The 14976-nt window shown below is 32.9% G+C and overlaps 1 long non-coding RNA gene across 1 annotated transcript in view; it reads left to right on the top strand.

Annotated features, from left to right (window-relative positions):
* The window catches only part of LOC103100522 (uncharacterized), a 51511-nt gene that overhangs the window by 28283 nt on the left and 8252 nt on the right, over positions 1-14976 (top strand). The window contains exon 2 of the long non-coding RNA XR_008912228.1: positions 9520-9572. This is a non-coding gene — a long non-coding RNA (uncharacterized LOC103100522). The remainder of the gene's footprint in view (positions 1-9519; positions 9573-14976) is intronic.

Genomic DNA, 14976 nt, shown 5'->3' with positions numbered 1-14976 from the left:
TATCACCTTGCCAATTAATGGACTTCTTTACCTTTATCAGAGAACTCAGGATCTCTTGGATTTTGATGCTGGGAAGACCTTAACCAAGTAGAATGAGTGTCAAATCTGAGATACCTCCATTGAAGTGCTGCTGTAAACACTAGCTACCTGACAACGAGCTAGTCAATTAACCTTTCTCTATCCCAGTTTCTTTATCTGTCAAGAGAATTACAAGAACATATGGCTCATGGGAGTGTTTTGAAGATCAAATGGGATGTTTAGAAAATATCTTGCAAGCATTATTTTTATAATCTTGTTAAAATCAATTTAACAGACTTTAGAAATCATACTACCAATGAGGAAACTGAGACCCCGAGGAGTCAAGTGAGTTACTCAAAATACAGTTAATTTAGTGGCAAAATGAGGAATAGAACTTAGATCCTCCCAGGTCAGTGCTATCTCTAAAACCACACTGGCTTTAATTAAATGCAAGCCTCCATGTTGACTGAGAGACTAATAGGTACAAGAAAGATCTTTATAATGAGCTGAGCTGGTATCCTGGTGATTTACCCAGAACTTTTTGGAATTCCACCCCGTTGTCTTTCTAACCCTTCTAGATTTCATTTACCTGCTGTTATTTTAATGGAAGTTATTGCAATGTTTGTTCAGGGTTTTTCCCCCCCTGTGGAGACAAGAGTGAGATACTACATTTTTCGCTAGGGACTAAGTCAAAGAATATTTGGAAAGAATGCTTTAATTACAAATCCATTTTTTCTTTTCATTTTAGGCTTGAAGAATTGCTATATTTGCCTGCTTATAAGCTTTCTCTTTCTTAGGAATTAGATCCTTTCCATCTGTTTTTCATCTGAAATCATTCTCCTATCCCAAACACAGGACCAGTATTTTTTAAAGTTGAGAGATGTTATGCTACATTAATTAATTTCCAATTTTTGCATCCTGAATTCAGAATAATATTCAATTACCCTCAATGCCAAATGACTATCTCCTCCTCCTCCTAAAAGATGAAATGAGTTTTGGAAAGAAATTACTTCATACTGGAAATCATCCAAATACCTTAAAAAGAAGGTCAATTAAAAATGTAGCCTTTATGTCCAAATTACTTTGTATATGTCCAAATTACTTTGCATCTAATGAATTTAATATATGCTAATTCTGGGTAGAAATAACACATGATATTGAGGCTGTTTATACTTATAAAATGAAGTGAGAAAATTAGATTATTATAAATATATTCCATACCAAATCCTTAAAATGATTATTCTCTCAGTTATTTGTATATTTCAGGACAAAGTATTTTATATAATGACTCCTCATCTAATTTTTGGAAAACAAAAAAAAATACAAATTAGCCTGTTATGTTTGTTAGCTTGTTAACTTAATACAAGAATCCAGACAGCAAATAGGAGAATTTTTACTCTACAAGTAAACTAATGAAACTACTGATCTAATATGATTAGTCAGAAAATTAAAGACTTCACAAAGTTTTGATTTGTCCAGTCATGCCATTCTATTTACAATTTTGATTGAACTTCTTTTGTCTTCTCCTCTTTTGTGTTATCATGTGTCCTGATTTGTTTTTTTATTCATCTCAATTCCATATCAATAAATTTTCATTTACAAATGAAATATTTTAGAGGGAATTAGTGAAGAAAAACTCATATTCAAGAGATATATAAAAAAGCAAAATTTTACCCCTGTCATTCCTGATGTCTGGAATGCTCTCTCTTCCCAGTAAACTTAAAAATATATCTATTCTTCAAAGCTTTACTTTTCTGTGAAGTCTTCCCCATTCTCCATAATTGGTAATAATCTTTCATCTGAGTTCAGAACACTTTGCTTGGGCTTCTTTTTTGTGCTTATTCATATATTTTCATATTCTCACTGGATTTATAATTCTTGTTGGTATTATATGAGAACATTTATCATTACCATAACATTGTAAATTCCTTAAGAAGGACCAAATTTAATTTATATTTGGTTCTACCCACCCATCTCAGAAGCTAGGATACTGCCCTGCACGTGAAAAGTGAACAATCAATGTGTGTTGTGTGAATGTATTTTCCCACTGAGCATAATATAGTTTAAAAGGCATTTTATTTGTCATTTTCTAATTATGACAAAGAATATAGCTATTTTGTATTTTAAAAAGTCAGTAATAATGAGGAGTTATTCTTTTCATCTAAAAAGATTATATAGGTGAAAACAATTGACCCAATTTTACAAGTGAACATGTCCTAAAAAGTAATACCTTTAACATTTACATGTTTAAGCATGAATATAGACATACATACATGCATACAGACATACACACCATGCTGTCCAGGAAGCAGAAGTTTAAACAAAGCAGCAGGATCTCTCAAGAAAAAAAAAATATTAGCAGGACTTACCGAGAAAGATCATCTCTACAGTCAACATAGAAATCTTTTCAAGCAATGCATCATGTTTTCCAAAGTCATTCACCCAGATGGTAACATTACCAGCTTTTAAGTATGAAAACAGACTGAATTTTTCCTGGCTCTGCAGGGAAAAACAAATCAACCCAACTGAGCTACAAATTGTAGGAAACCTATTGAGGTATTCCCTTTGAACTTTTTAAATAGTCTTTATGGAGCTTTAGGTCCATAGTGTTCCCTCTTCTTGAAGTTATTCCCATATTCCACTTTTATCCCAGGAAAAATCTTTCTTATCCTTGGAGGCTGAGTTTTGTATTTATGAAAGCAAAGTTAACAAAGTTTAACACTATTGAAGTCTTAGAAGTATCTGTAAATGTTATACAATGCTAATTTATATTTTGCTTATGAATTCTTTAATTATGATATCTAATGGACCAAAATAAATGATATTGAATCCCTTAGTTTTCTCAAGTCTTCATGAAAGTCAAAAAGCTATGAAGGAAGATGTAATTCAAATATTATTTGATTTTCTCTTGTTTTACTTCAGAAGAAGTTGATACCATTTGACAATCCCACTCACAAAATTAAGTTGGATAAAGTTCAGAGGGATTTTACTCTAGGTAGGAGGCAGAACCTCTCAATCAATTAATCAACAAGCATTCCATTAAGTACCTACTATGTGTCAAGCATCTCACTCTGGAGGCAAAATCAAAATGAAATGGTCCCTGTCCTAGAGGAGCTTCTATTCTTTTAGGAGAGACAGTGCATGCATATATGTGTACATACAAAATGAAAAGAAGGTAATTTTGTGGTTAGCTATTAGCAATTAGGATGGAGAAGAGTATAGAAGAAATAAGTATTTGTTGAGCACCTGCTATGTGCTAAGCACTCAATAAACATTAATTCATTTGATCAGGAGGATAAGAAAATGTCTTATGTATTAGGTGACATGAGCTAAACTCCGAACTAAACTGTGGAAGCTACAAAAGAAAACAGATGATGAGGAAGTTTATCTCACATGGAGGAAAAGAATTTTCCCATTTCCGGTTTATAGGAGTCCTTTCTTTTCTGTGGCATAATGGGGAAAACACTGTTCTTAAGAGTTGGCAAGTCTGGAGGCATGTATTGCTCTGTGGCTCGCTGACTTTTTAACTGTGAATGAGTCACTTAGGTTCTCCAAGCCTCATTCTCTTCATATATACAACTGGAAAAAAAGAATACTTTCATATCCTACTTTCCCCTCTGTTTCCCCCTCCCCAAATCAATAAACTCAAGTGGCTCCCTATAGCATTCAAGATCAGTTACAAAATCCTCTGTTAAGCAATACAAGCCCTTTATAATCGAGACTCCTCCTAACTGTCCAATCTTCTTACACCCCAACAAATCTTTGATCCACTGACATTGATCTCCAGGTTGTTCCACAAAAAAGGATGCTCCATCTCTTGGCTCCTCAAAGTATCTCTGGCTGTCCCTCAATCTGTAATGTTCTGCTTTGTTTGAACTACCGACTTGCCTGGCTTCCTTAAAGTGACAACTAAAATGCTACTTTCTGCTAGAGGACTTTCTCACCTCTCTTAAAACAAATGCCTCCTCTCTGTTAATTTTCTCCTATTTTTCCTGCATGTAGTTGGCTTTATATGTGTTTTCTCCTCAATTAGATTGTGAGCTTCTTTAGGGCAGAATCTGTCTTTTTTCTCTTTTGGTGTTCTTAGTTCTTAACATAGTGCCTAGCCAGTAATCAGGGTTTAATTAAAAGTTAATTGAGTAAATATTTGGAGTATTTCAGGGGAAAGATCTTTCTTCTTTTCCTTATGGGTTTGTATTTTATTACATTAGTTAATTTTCCTTCTGGTGAGGTAATTACTTTTCCCCTAAGTAAGCATTATAACAAGTAAGGGGCAATGCTATTTTCAACCAGGAAAGCAATAGCCTAGGCAGTTATTTGGGGAAATCTTTGAGGGGGCGGGGGAGTCTATGAACCCGTAGCACTTGCTTGTCTTGCCTTTTATTCTCATGTTTGTTATGCTTCCAAATAATGTTGTTTATGTAAAACTGCATCCATACTTCTTTTAACTTGATATTTTACTACCATGCATTTTGAGTCTTCCAATTTACTATGTTTTCCTTTTTAGTAAAAAAAAGAAAGACTCATTCTCTATGCTAAGTTCCAAAGTCTCTCCCTGATTCAGATGAAAGATAGCCTAGTTTTAGAATTATTTCTTCCCCAGGCATCTTTTTTTCCTAGGTTTTCCAAGTGATATTTCCTCATTTGAAGAAAAAGTATGACATTATTTTCAGTAGAATGATAGTAATACTTTCTTCTGGCAATTGTTGTATTTCAAATATTCATTTCATTACTTATATATGAAGGGAAAAGTAACAATGTATGATGCTTTGTAAGATTCTAAATCTACATATTCCAAGGGCTAAAAACGTGAAGTTGTCATCTTATGTATGGACAGAGTTGTCTAATGAATTGATTAGACTATCCCCAAAATGAGTCATTTTTCCATTTGTTTACTAAACCAAATCATTTATCAGATAACCAACACAGGTGGATGTAGGCTATAATAGAGTCCAGGGTTATGTCTGTTGATTTTTAAAAAGTGTCATACTTTAAAAATGCTATTAATGGGGGTATCTAGGTTAGGTAGCTAAGTGGATTGAGAGCCAGGTCTAGAGACACTTTTAGGTGTGGGACCCTGACAAATCATGTACCCCACCCTATTGCCTAGCCATTAATGTTCTTCTGCCTTGGAACCAATATAGAGTATTGATGCTAAGAGGGAAAGTAAGGAATTTTTTATCTATTATTAGATGTTTTTGAATAATTTTTATTGAACTAAAGAATAATAGCAAAATTCATTTGGAAAAGCAATAGGTCAAGAATATAAAAGGATGTTATGTTATAAACAATTTAAACAATAAGTCCAGTAGTACCAGAAGAAGAAATTACCCAAACTATCTGGTACTAAGAAATGGAAAAATAGACGATTGGAACAGACTAGACATGTAATAAACAGTTGTAAAAGATTATAATAATCATACGTTTGACAAAAGTAAAGCTCCAAGTTTTGGGAATAAGAATTTACTATTTGTTAAAATTTGTTGGGAAAACTATAAAGCAGTTTGGCAGATGCTAGATATAAACCAATATTTTATACCATTTACCAAGATAAGACCAAACTGTATTTAGATGTAGTTATAAAGGGAAATATTTTATATAAATTAAAAGAACAGGGAACACATAACCTAACCATAGTTTCTATTATGGATGGGAGAAAATTTTATAAACATGAGATAGAAAAATAATAAAATGTAAAATGGATAATTTTTAATATATTAAATTTCAAAGTTTTGTGAAAAGAAAACTAATGTAGTCAAGATTAGAAGGAAAGCAGTATTAGGAAAATTTATAGTCAGTGTCTCAGATAGAGGTATTATATGTAAAATACTTTAAGAACTTTGTCAAATATATAAAATATGAGCTATTCTCTAATTGATAAATGGTGAAAATATTTGTAAAGATATTTTTGGATGAAGAAATCAAAGCTACATACAACTATATAAAATATTCTAAATCTAAATTATTGATTGAAGAAATGCAAATTAAAACAACTCTGAGGTATCATCTTACACCTATCAGATTGAGTAAATATTTAAAAGGGCAAAATGACAAATGTTTGAGGGCATATGGAAAAATGGGGACACAAATGGACGCTGGTAGAACTGTGAACTGATCCAACCCTTTTGGAGAATAAATGTGGAATAATGCTCAAAAAAGTTATAGAACTTTGGACTCAATTACATCACTATTAGATTTATTTTCTAAGGTGAGCAGGGAAAATGATAACAAAAACTATATGATTGTAATTGAATATTATTGTATGATAAGAAATTACAAAATGATCATTAAAAAACCTGGAAAGACGTGTATGATGTGCTACAAAGGAAAGTGAGCAAAACTAGGAGAACGTTATACACAGTAACAAGAATAATGAATGATGATCAATTGTGAATGACTTAACTAGCATCAACAATACAAGGACCCAGGACAACTCTAAAGGACTCATGACAAAAAAAAAAAAAAAGATACCATTGCCAAGAAGGCACAGAGTCGCAATGCAGATTGAAGCATACCATTTTTTCACATTATTTCCTTCATGTATTTTTCTCTATTGGAACATACTGTGGTGAACAGGGAAATATGTATTATATGATAATATCTGTATGATCAATTTAATATGATTTGCCTTCTTGGGCAGGCAAGAGGGGTGCCAGAGATGGAGAATAAAGAATAAGACATAGATTTTTGGACATAGCTAATGAAAGAATTTCTTTTTCTTGGATGAGCATATTTGTAATAATGTATTATTAATAATTAATTATATGTACTATATTATTATATTACATATGTAAATTAAGATTATAAATAAAATATTTATTATATGATGATTATTTAATGATGTTTACCAAAGTATCAATTCAGAAAGCCATTTGATTGTCAAGATAAAGAAAATTCCACCAAAACATTCCTCTAAATTCCTACTAATAAATATTTGCTTTAAGCATTTAACTACTATAAACTACTATAAACTAGTTATATTTTAAGGTATTTTGAAACTTTATGATAACAAGAGAGGCAATATAACATAACATATAGTTACTCTCAAAATAGAACTTCAATTAAAATCCTGATTTTGACACACACTTTGTGTGACCAAGGGCAATGCACTTAATCGGTCATTTTCCCAGCAATTCTGTAAGTTTATAAAATTATAGAGTGGATGCCAATATGTGTTAGTCAAAGGAGTTTACCTTTTGGAAGCAATCCCACCAGGTGAAAATGCTGGTCCACCTAGGGAGAAGGGTATATACATTCACCAGACTGTGCTGTTATATGTTTAACAAGTGAATCAGAAAACATGACACATTTTGAAATTTAATCAGTATGTTTTTCATTTACTTCATCACTTTTTAAAATCTCAATTAGCAAAAGAATAAATCTAACCCTGATTTGGAGTGTTTGCATTTTTCAAGGCGTAATACACTGAAAATTTTATAATCAGCTTGAGTTGACTCCAGCACACCCCTCTAATGTGAAAACATACTCACACACAAGCACCTTACTTCTAACCTGCTTCTATCATGAATGTGTTTTCATATAACAAGGATATACTAAAGCCTGATCATATCAGCTCATGAAAGTTTGTTTGGATTGTTAACCAGTATATATGTGCATACATGAACATGTATATTGTGTAAATATCAATGTCTATTGTGTAGATAGACTGTGTGTGTATCATATGTGTATATATGTATATTTCATCCATAATGTGTTTATAAATACATACCTATTTAAATATACAAATTGATAAAAATAGATGAATATAGCTTGTTGCTCTTGGAGTAATTTTAAGTCATACCTGATTCTTCATGACTTCATTTGGAATTTCCTTGGCAAAGATAGTGAAATGTCTTGTCCTTTGTCTCCAGTTTATTTATTGATGAAAAATGTAGGCAAACAGGGTTAAATGGCTTGTCCACATATAATTCCACATAAACCTGACCTGACCAATTGAAATCTGGAATAAATTAGCAATGTTAAAAAAGATAATAATTTTAAAAGTCTTCAACTCACAACAAAGATGTTCCAGAGACAAAATTATTCATTGCTGATATTAGGCAATAAGACAAAAAAAAATTAAAAGGATGTTCAGGATTAGCCAAAGCTGAGAAAGAAAAAGCCAACTCAAGACAAATGCTATTCAAGGAAACAATGAAAACAATGTATTTTTGACCTCTAACACTACCATTACTCTTCAAATAAAACACATGAAAGAAAACTTTTATATTATGTGGGATTATATAAAGGTCAGCATAGAATTTACAGAAAAGCTAATTCTTCTCCTACATATGAATATGTATGTTTAACCTATCAGTAGACATCTTAAGTTCAACATGAATTCATCATTCATCTGCCCCCACCCCCCCAAAAAAAGTAGAACTAATTTATATTTCTTGTGACATCTAATTCTCAGTGATTGCTCCAGCAAACTAGGCTCAAACCCTTGGAGTCATCCTTAACTACTTTTTAAAAATTTTCTCCACCAGATAATCAGTCAAGTTTGTCCAGTCATCTTTGTAGTATCTTTCACATCTGTACTTTCATTGCTATCCCCTTAACTACTACTACAATTCCAATCCCCAATCTGAAGTATTGAACTAGCACTAGTAAATAAGTTCTTTGCTTCCACTTTCTTACCTCTTCAGTGCACTTCGCCAACAGCTACCAGAATTATCATGTTCGTGCTTTCCTTCTCATATTAACTTCCATTTACATGGTCTATATCTTGTATCCACATGGATAATTGCATGTTGTTTTTCCCATTGGAATTTGAGGGTAAAAACCATGATTTTATCTAATGTTTGATTCCTGAGGGGTTAGTATGGTGCCTGACACATAATAGGTGCAAAATAAATGTTTAATGTCTGACTGAGATCTGAATCTCCCCACTATAACCATATTGTAATTCAGTGCACATCTCCAAATTGTGTCTGGAAGGTTTTTGAGGGATTTCGATTCATGCTTTGCTGAAATTTATGTGTACTATATCTACAGTTTTCTTGCAATATCCAAATCTGTTTGCTCTGTCACAAAAACAAATGAGGTTTGTTTGGCATGACCTGTTCTTCAGGCAGCCATGGTTACTCCTTTGCTTCTTTAATAAGACTTCAATAATTATGCCAGGAATTGAAGACAAGTTCACTAGCCTAGAGGTTATAGACATTTTGAATTTTTCCCTTTGTTTCTGAAAATTAGTCTTAACATTTTCCCTTTGCTGTAATACTGCTCCCATTCTTTCTGATCTCTTAAAATGGGCTCATAGTTTTGATTTCTTTTTTTCAGTACCTTGGGATATAATTTGTTCAAGCCCATTGACAACTGCTCCATTGGATTATAAAATTTTAGACCAACAAATGTAAATGTAAAACACTTTCATTTTCCTAACCCTTCTGACCATATATCAGTCACTTTGTTTTTGGTATAAAACAGAGCTCCAGATGTTGATAATTAATATGATCCCTCACTACTTTATCATGTTGTTTGGTTTTTTTCTGTTAGGCACATGATCTCTTTCCTGAACTCTGCATCTATTTCTTCCTTCTGTCCAGATGGTATGTATAACACTCCCCACACAATATTGTTCTAAGTCATCACTTTATGGAATGAAAATTGTCTTGTATTAGAACTATTTTTTCATGTCACCTGATATAAAAAACTGGAAGCTTCTCGTGTGCAGGGAGCACATTTTACTCATATTTATGTCTCCTGCAATGGCTACAACCAATGCAATGATCTTTCAGTAAATATAAGGTAAATAAATATATGATGAAAAAGAATTGAAAAGGTTATTTATATTTAAAGCATGTGATTATTTCTAGGAACTATTTACCTTTCTATTGCATTGTATTATATAATAGGCACTATAAAAGATCCATTCTTAATTTTCAAATTATTCCTCAGATTAATATAAGGTATAACATAGTAAGTTACAAAATGATATAAATGGTAATATTTATAAATTATTGATGTTTATAACTCTCATCCAACATTGGCTTATTTTTTAATGTACTCTGTGATTATTATAAAAAACTAATATTTTGATAAAATTTGGAATTTTTTTCAAGTGTTATCTTTGAAAAACAACATATTATATATTAGAAAAATATTTAAAATCTATAAAATGTGTGAAGATGTTATTCTATTTAAAATATTACCCAAAATATACTATATAACCTGATCTCCTATAAAACAATTTTATTTCAGATGTATTAATCCATATGGAAAGATGCCAATATTTTTCATTAAGAAGTGTGTTCAGATTTACTTTACATGAATTCTCAGTTCCCCTTTATGTTTCTATAGCTCCTGCAGGGTTTTAGTGGTCTTGTAGTTTGATTTTTTTTAAAGAATGCTTGAGGACTACTTAACACCAGCAGGATAACAGATGGTTTTAATATGATCCCAAGTACTGGCAAGCAAGTAGTAGGAATGCTAGAGTAGAAATGACCTGTAAATCATATCATTTGATAAATTTATTTCACTCTGAAAAACTTTGGACTAGTGTTTAAAATTCCCTTATTCATGAAGGGAATTTATATCTCTGATCAATTCTTTACTACTGCCTGTGGGTTTGAAGGCATGTGTTAAACATTTTAACACAAAAAAGACATCAATTAGGTAATTTCAAAATATTCCTTTTTATTATAATTAAATAATACATTAACTTAGATATACAAAGTATATGAACTTTAACATTCACAACATGTGGATTAGGAAAAGAACTAGTTTATTTTGGTAAATTTCCCCTTAGACTTGAAATGAGGATTGGTCACTAAATGACACATCAATATGGTGTACATCTTTTAGTTCCATAAGCATTTACTAAATAACTAGTATTTACAATTCATTATGTTTTAGACATAGTAAGGGTATAAGTAAAGCATGTGACCTGCCCTCAGAAGATGATGCCATCTAAAAATGGCTATAAGACACATGTACAAATTATTAATATAAGATCACTTCCTTTTGGTTGCCTTAAATAAGGAGGTAATCTTTTTAAAAAGGTAGAATTTCAGAAAGTATAGAAATAGTATATGAGAAGTTTCTGGGGAATAATTTTTTAAACCACTTTGGCACCGGGCAGGGCAAAAGCATTTAAACGTAACTGCTTGAGATAAGACTAGAGATGATGATGATGCTAGGACTATGAAGACATCGCTGAGCTAAGGATTTGTGTTCACTGGATTTTATGACTCCTCCTGACTACAATTGGGGTATTACAGCAATTTCCTTCTCCAGCACATTTTACAGATGAAGAAACTGAGGCAAAGAGAGTTAAATAACTTGTCCAGGATCATATAACTAGGAAGTTCTAGCTAAGGAATATGACCTTTATTTGTTAGGCAAAAGAAAGCCATTGAAAGCTTTTGAAAAATAGAGGCATGTGGTAATTTCACTGATTTCACACAGATTTGTAAAATGGATTAGAGGAGAGAATAGTTTAGGAATCAATCACCCAGCATTATTTCATAAATATTATGTTCCAGGCAGGCACTAAGATGAATTCTGGAGATGCAAAAAAGAATTGTGAGCCTGATCTATAGAGGAATTAATATTTTAGTTAAGAGTTAGAATTTGTTATTATTAAGTCTGACTTTCTGTGAACCCATTCAGAGCTTTCTTGGCCAAGATAATAAGATGCTTTGCCATTTCCTTCTCCAGTTCACCTTACAGAAGATGAAATTGAGGCAAAGAGGATTAAATAACATGCCCAGGATCACACAGCTAGGAAGTGTCTGAGGCTGGATTTGAACTCATGTCTTTCTGAAGTCAGGCCCAGTGTTCTATCCACAGTGTCACCTACCAGCCCTAAAGAGTTAAAATCTTATCATTCAGTTGTCAGTAAATTGCAGGCATTTCTACCCCCAAGCATATGAAGACTTTTCCAAATGGAATGGGCAGATGAGACATATTTGCTTCCCTCCCCCAGCCATGAAGACAGCTGAACAGGTTTTATAAAAAATACTCATGAAACATTGAACATGCCATCGCCATTTATTGTATCCCAGGTCAGCACCAAATGTCCTGACCTTAATCTTGCCTTTGAACTTTGAGGATTATAGAAAAGGTAGTGAGACTGATAACTTTGTGCAACTCTGCCTCACTTAAATCCAATTCACAAGCAAGGCAATGTCATTGCTAAAGTGTCAGGGATATGAAGAAAAACCCAAGACAATCTTTTCCTTACAATAAAATATATGTTGTTGCCCCCATTAAAATGTAAGTTCCTTAATATAGGGATGAGAAAGTGAGATAAAGCAGAGAGGGACCTATGTGAAAGGGAATTAATTATTCTCCTTGTCTATTTTGAGTTAATACTTGGTTAACACCAACTTAAGTACCCCTAATTAGTACCTTACCAGACACTAAATAAGAATGTTTGCAAACCATTTGCTAAAGTGGGTAACAATTCAATGGGTCAGGAAATTATGAATCCTTTTGATAAGAGTTTACACAACCAGAGGATGTGAAGTGGATCCCACAAGACACTGCCCTTCTGGGCAATGTTAGACAATTTGTAAGCTGTGGTTGGCCCCTGTAAAGAGGGGAAGGGACAAGAAATCAATATAATAGCCCTGATTTTCTGGGGCTGGAGGTTGGCTTCAGGAGTCATCCTTGACAAATCATTGTCTTCAGCTCAAATTGCCTCTTGGAGGGAACTGGGATGAGTGAATTGCTGGCTTTCCTTTCCTGACTTCTGGAGAGAAATTAATTCCGGTGGAGGGTTAGCAACTTGTGCCAGGTTGGGTCGAGCACTGGAGCAATATTTAGTGTGATAGCCTAAATATCTTCTCTATCCTCTTTTTGTATTTCCAAAATTTCACTCTTTCACCTATTTTGTAAATAACAACTATTGAAAGTCATTTTGACATGAGGCATAATATTTTAAATCAGTGACCATCATATTAAATTATACATTTCATATATTTTAGTCAAATGCTTAATTTAAATTCCTTACACCTGGGACACATAAAAACTAAAAGTGGGGATATAAGGAAAAATCTCTAGCAGAGGGTGATGTTAGAGTTGAGTCATGAAGAAAGCCTGCAATTATAGGAAGTAGAAATGACAAAGGACTGTTTTCTAAGCATAAATGTATTATATATGGTTTATTCATAAGGTTATTAGAAAAAAGAAATTTACTCATATATATTTGGTAGAGTTGATAGTCAATTAATAAGACATCCATCAATATAAACAATCCAACTTTATTCAGGAATACAAACAATGAACCCGCTCAGAACAAAGGAAAAACCTAATTTTTAAAGTCCTGGTAATCATGTCCCATGCCAGGGCTCATGATAAGTTTCCTACTTTGCCCATCTGGAGCCCATGTGTCTCCCCCAAAACTAGCATTCTGTCAAGTCTCTGTCAATCAACTCAGTATTCCAGTGGACACAGAAATACTCATATTTCTGAATGCAGAGAACACAGGAGGTTGACCTAGTTAAGAACCAGAAGCATATATATTAGGAGAAAACTGTTAAGAAGAGCTTCTGGGGAGTTTGTGTTGTTTTGGCTAATAGTTTTTACAAATTACATCTGAGTTCTGAATGATGAGCTAAGCTTATGATAAAAGGAAACTATGAATCAAAACTAATGTAATTAGCAAGTGTATCTCATTTGTTTCCCAAATTTGGGAGACAAATGCATCATTAATAGTTGTTTACAAAATCTAAGACAATCCCATGTCATTAGTAGCTGTTTACCAAACCTGAGGGACATATGTCATTGCAAAACTGTACCACTCAAGTGCTTATCTGGTTATAGAAAAACAACTAATATAATAATTTCTTTCTCACAAAATGAAGGTTCAAAATGAAATCAAATTGCTCCTCTTAAATTTACATACTTATCCCTGCTTTAGATGGACAATGAAATAGAACAAAGATGAAAGATTGAGTGTCATGTGTGCAGGACAGCAAGTAGGATAATATGGTCATAGATTATATGAAGGGAAATAATGTGTAAGAAGCCTAGAAATTATAAATGTGTGTATGTGCTTGTATGAATATTTATATTTATATGTGTGTATATATGTATATAAGTGGGTATATGTGTTAGCTTACAAAAATCTGGGAATAAATATTATAACACTTTATATTTGATTCCAGAGTTAGGAAGAACCCAAGGGATTTGGGGTCATCTCTTCTGAGAAAACTTTGAAGGAGGAGACAACAGAATTTATGTGATTGTTGAGATGAGGAAAAGGGGAGAAGGAACTCAGTTCATGTGCTCGATTTTTTCAATTAAATATGAGGCAAAGTTATCAGTCCTGAGAAGATGGGAGAAGAGGGAACCATGAGGGGATTGAGGAGGGATGAATAGATTTGTAAAAAGCATATGTAATAAATGGCATATTGAATGGGTTAGAGAGAGACAAAAAAAATAAAGATTGTCTTGCTACAGAAAGAGACCACTTAATATCATGTAACATAAATACACAGTGGATCCAGGCTTCATGGCTTCTTAAATTTCAGCCCCAGAAGAATAAGAACAAAAGGAACACACGATGTGAGTAATACAAGACTAGACCTTCGTAGGACAAGATGAGTTATGGGATGAGAAGACAAAATACCCAAGACAAGAGAATAAATAGAGCTTAACTATTTTACTAAGGAGTAAAATAAGAAATATTAAAGAGAATAGCAGTAGAGGTGTATGAAAGAACTAAGGGTGGAAGGATTGGAGGTCTGGAAGAATGCAGAAAAAAAGAAGTTGTAAGGCCAATGAGAGATGGAATTTCAATTTTGATTGGATGATGGAATGTCAGTCTGTGAGCCTGGCAAGATCAGTCTATTGCTGAGATGAGGTGAAAGTCATGGGAAATAAATAAATTGGGGAAATTGGATATTAACATGTTTGAATATTAACATGGAAGATTACATTCTTTATTATGTAATAATAAATTGGGTTGGGAAGACAGTAATCCTGAGAATAAAGGAGAGTGTCCAG

This window comes from Monodelphis domestica, chromosome 5 (genome assembly GCF_027887165.1).
Source record: "Monodelphis domestica isolate mMonDom1 chromosome 5, mMonDom1.pri, whole genome shotgun sequence".
In the NCBI taxonomy this organism is placed as follows: Eukaryota; Metazoa; Chordata; class Mammalia; order Didelphimorphia; family Didelphidae; genus Monodelphis; species Monodelphis domestica.
This window is presented reverse-complemented; position numbering and strand designations above follow the sequence as displayed.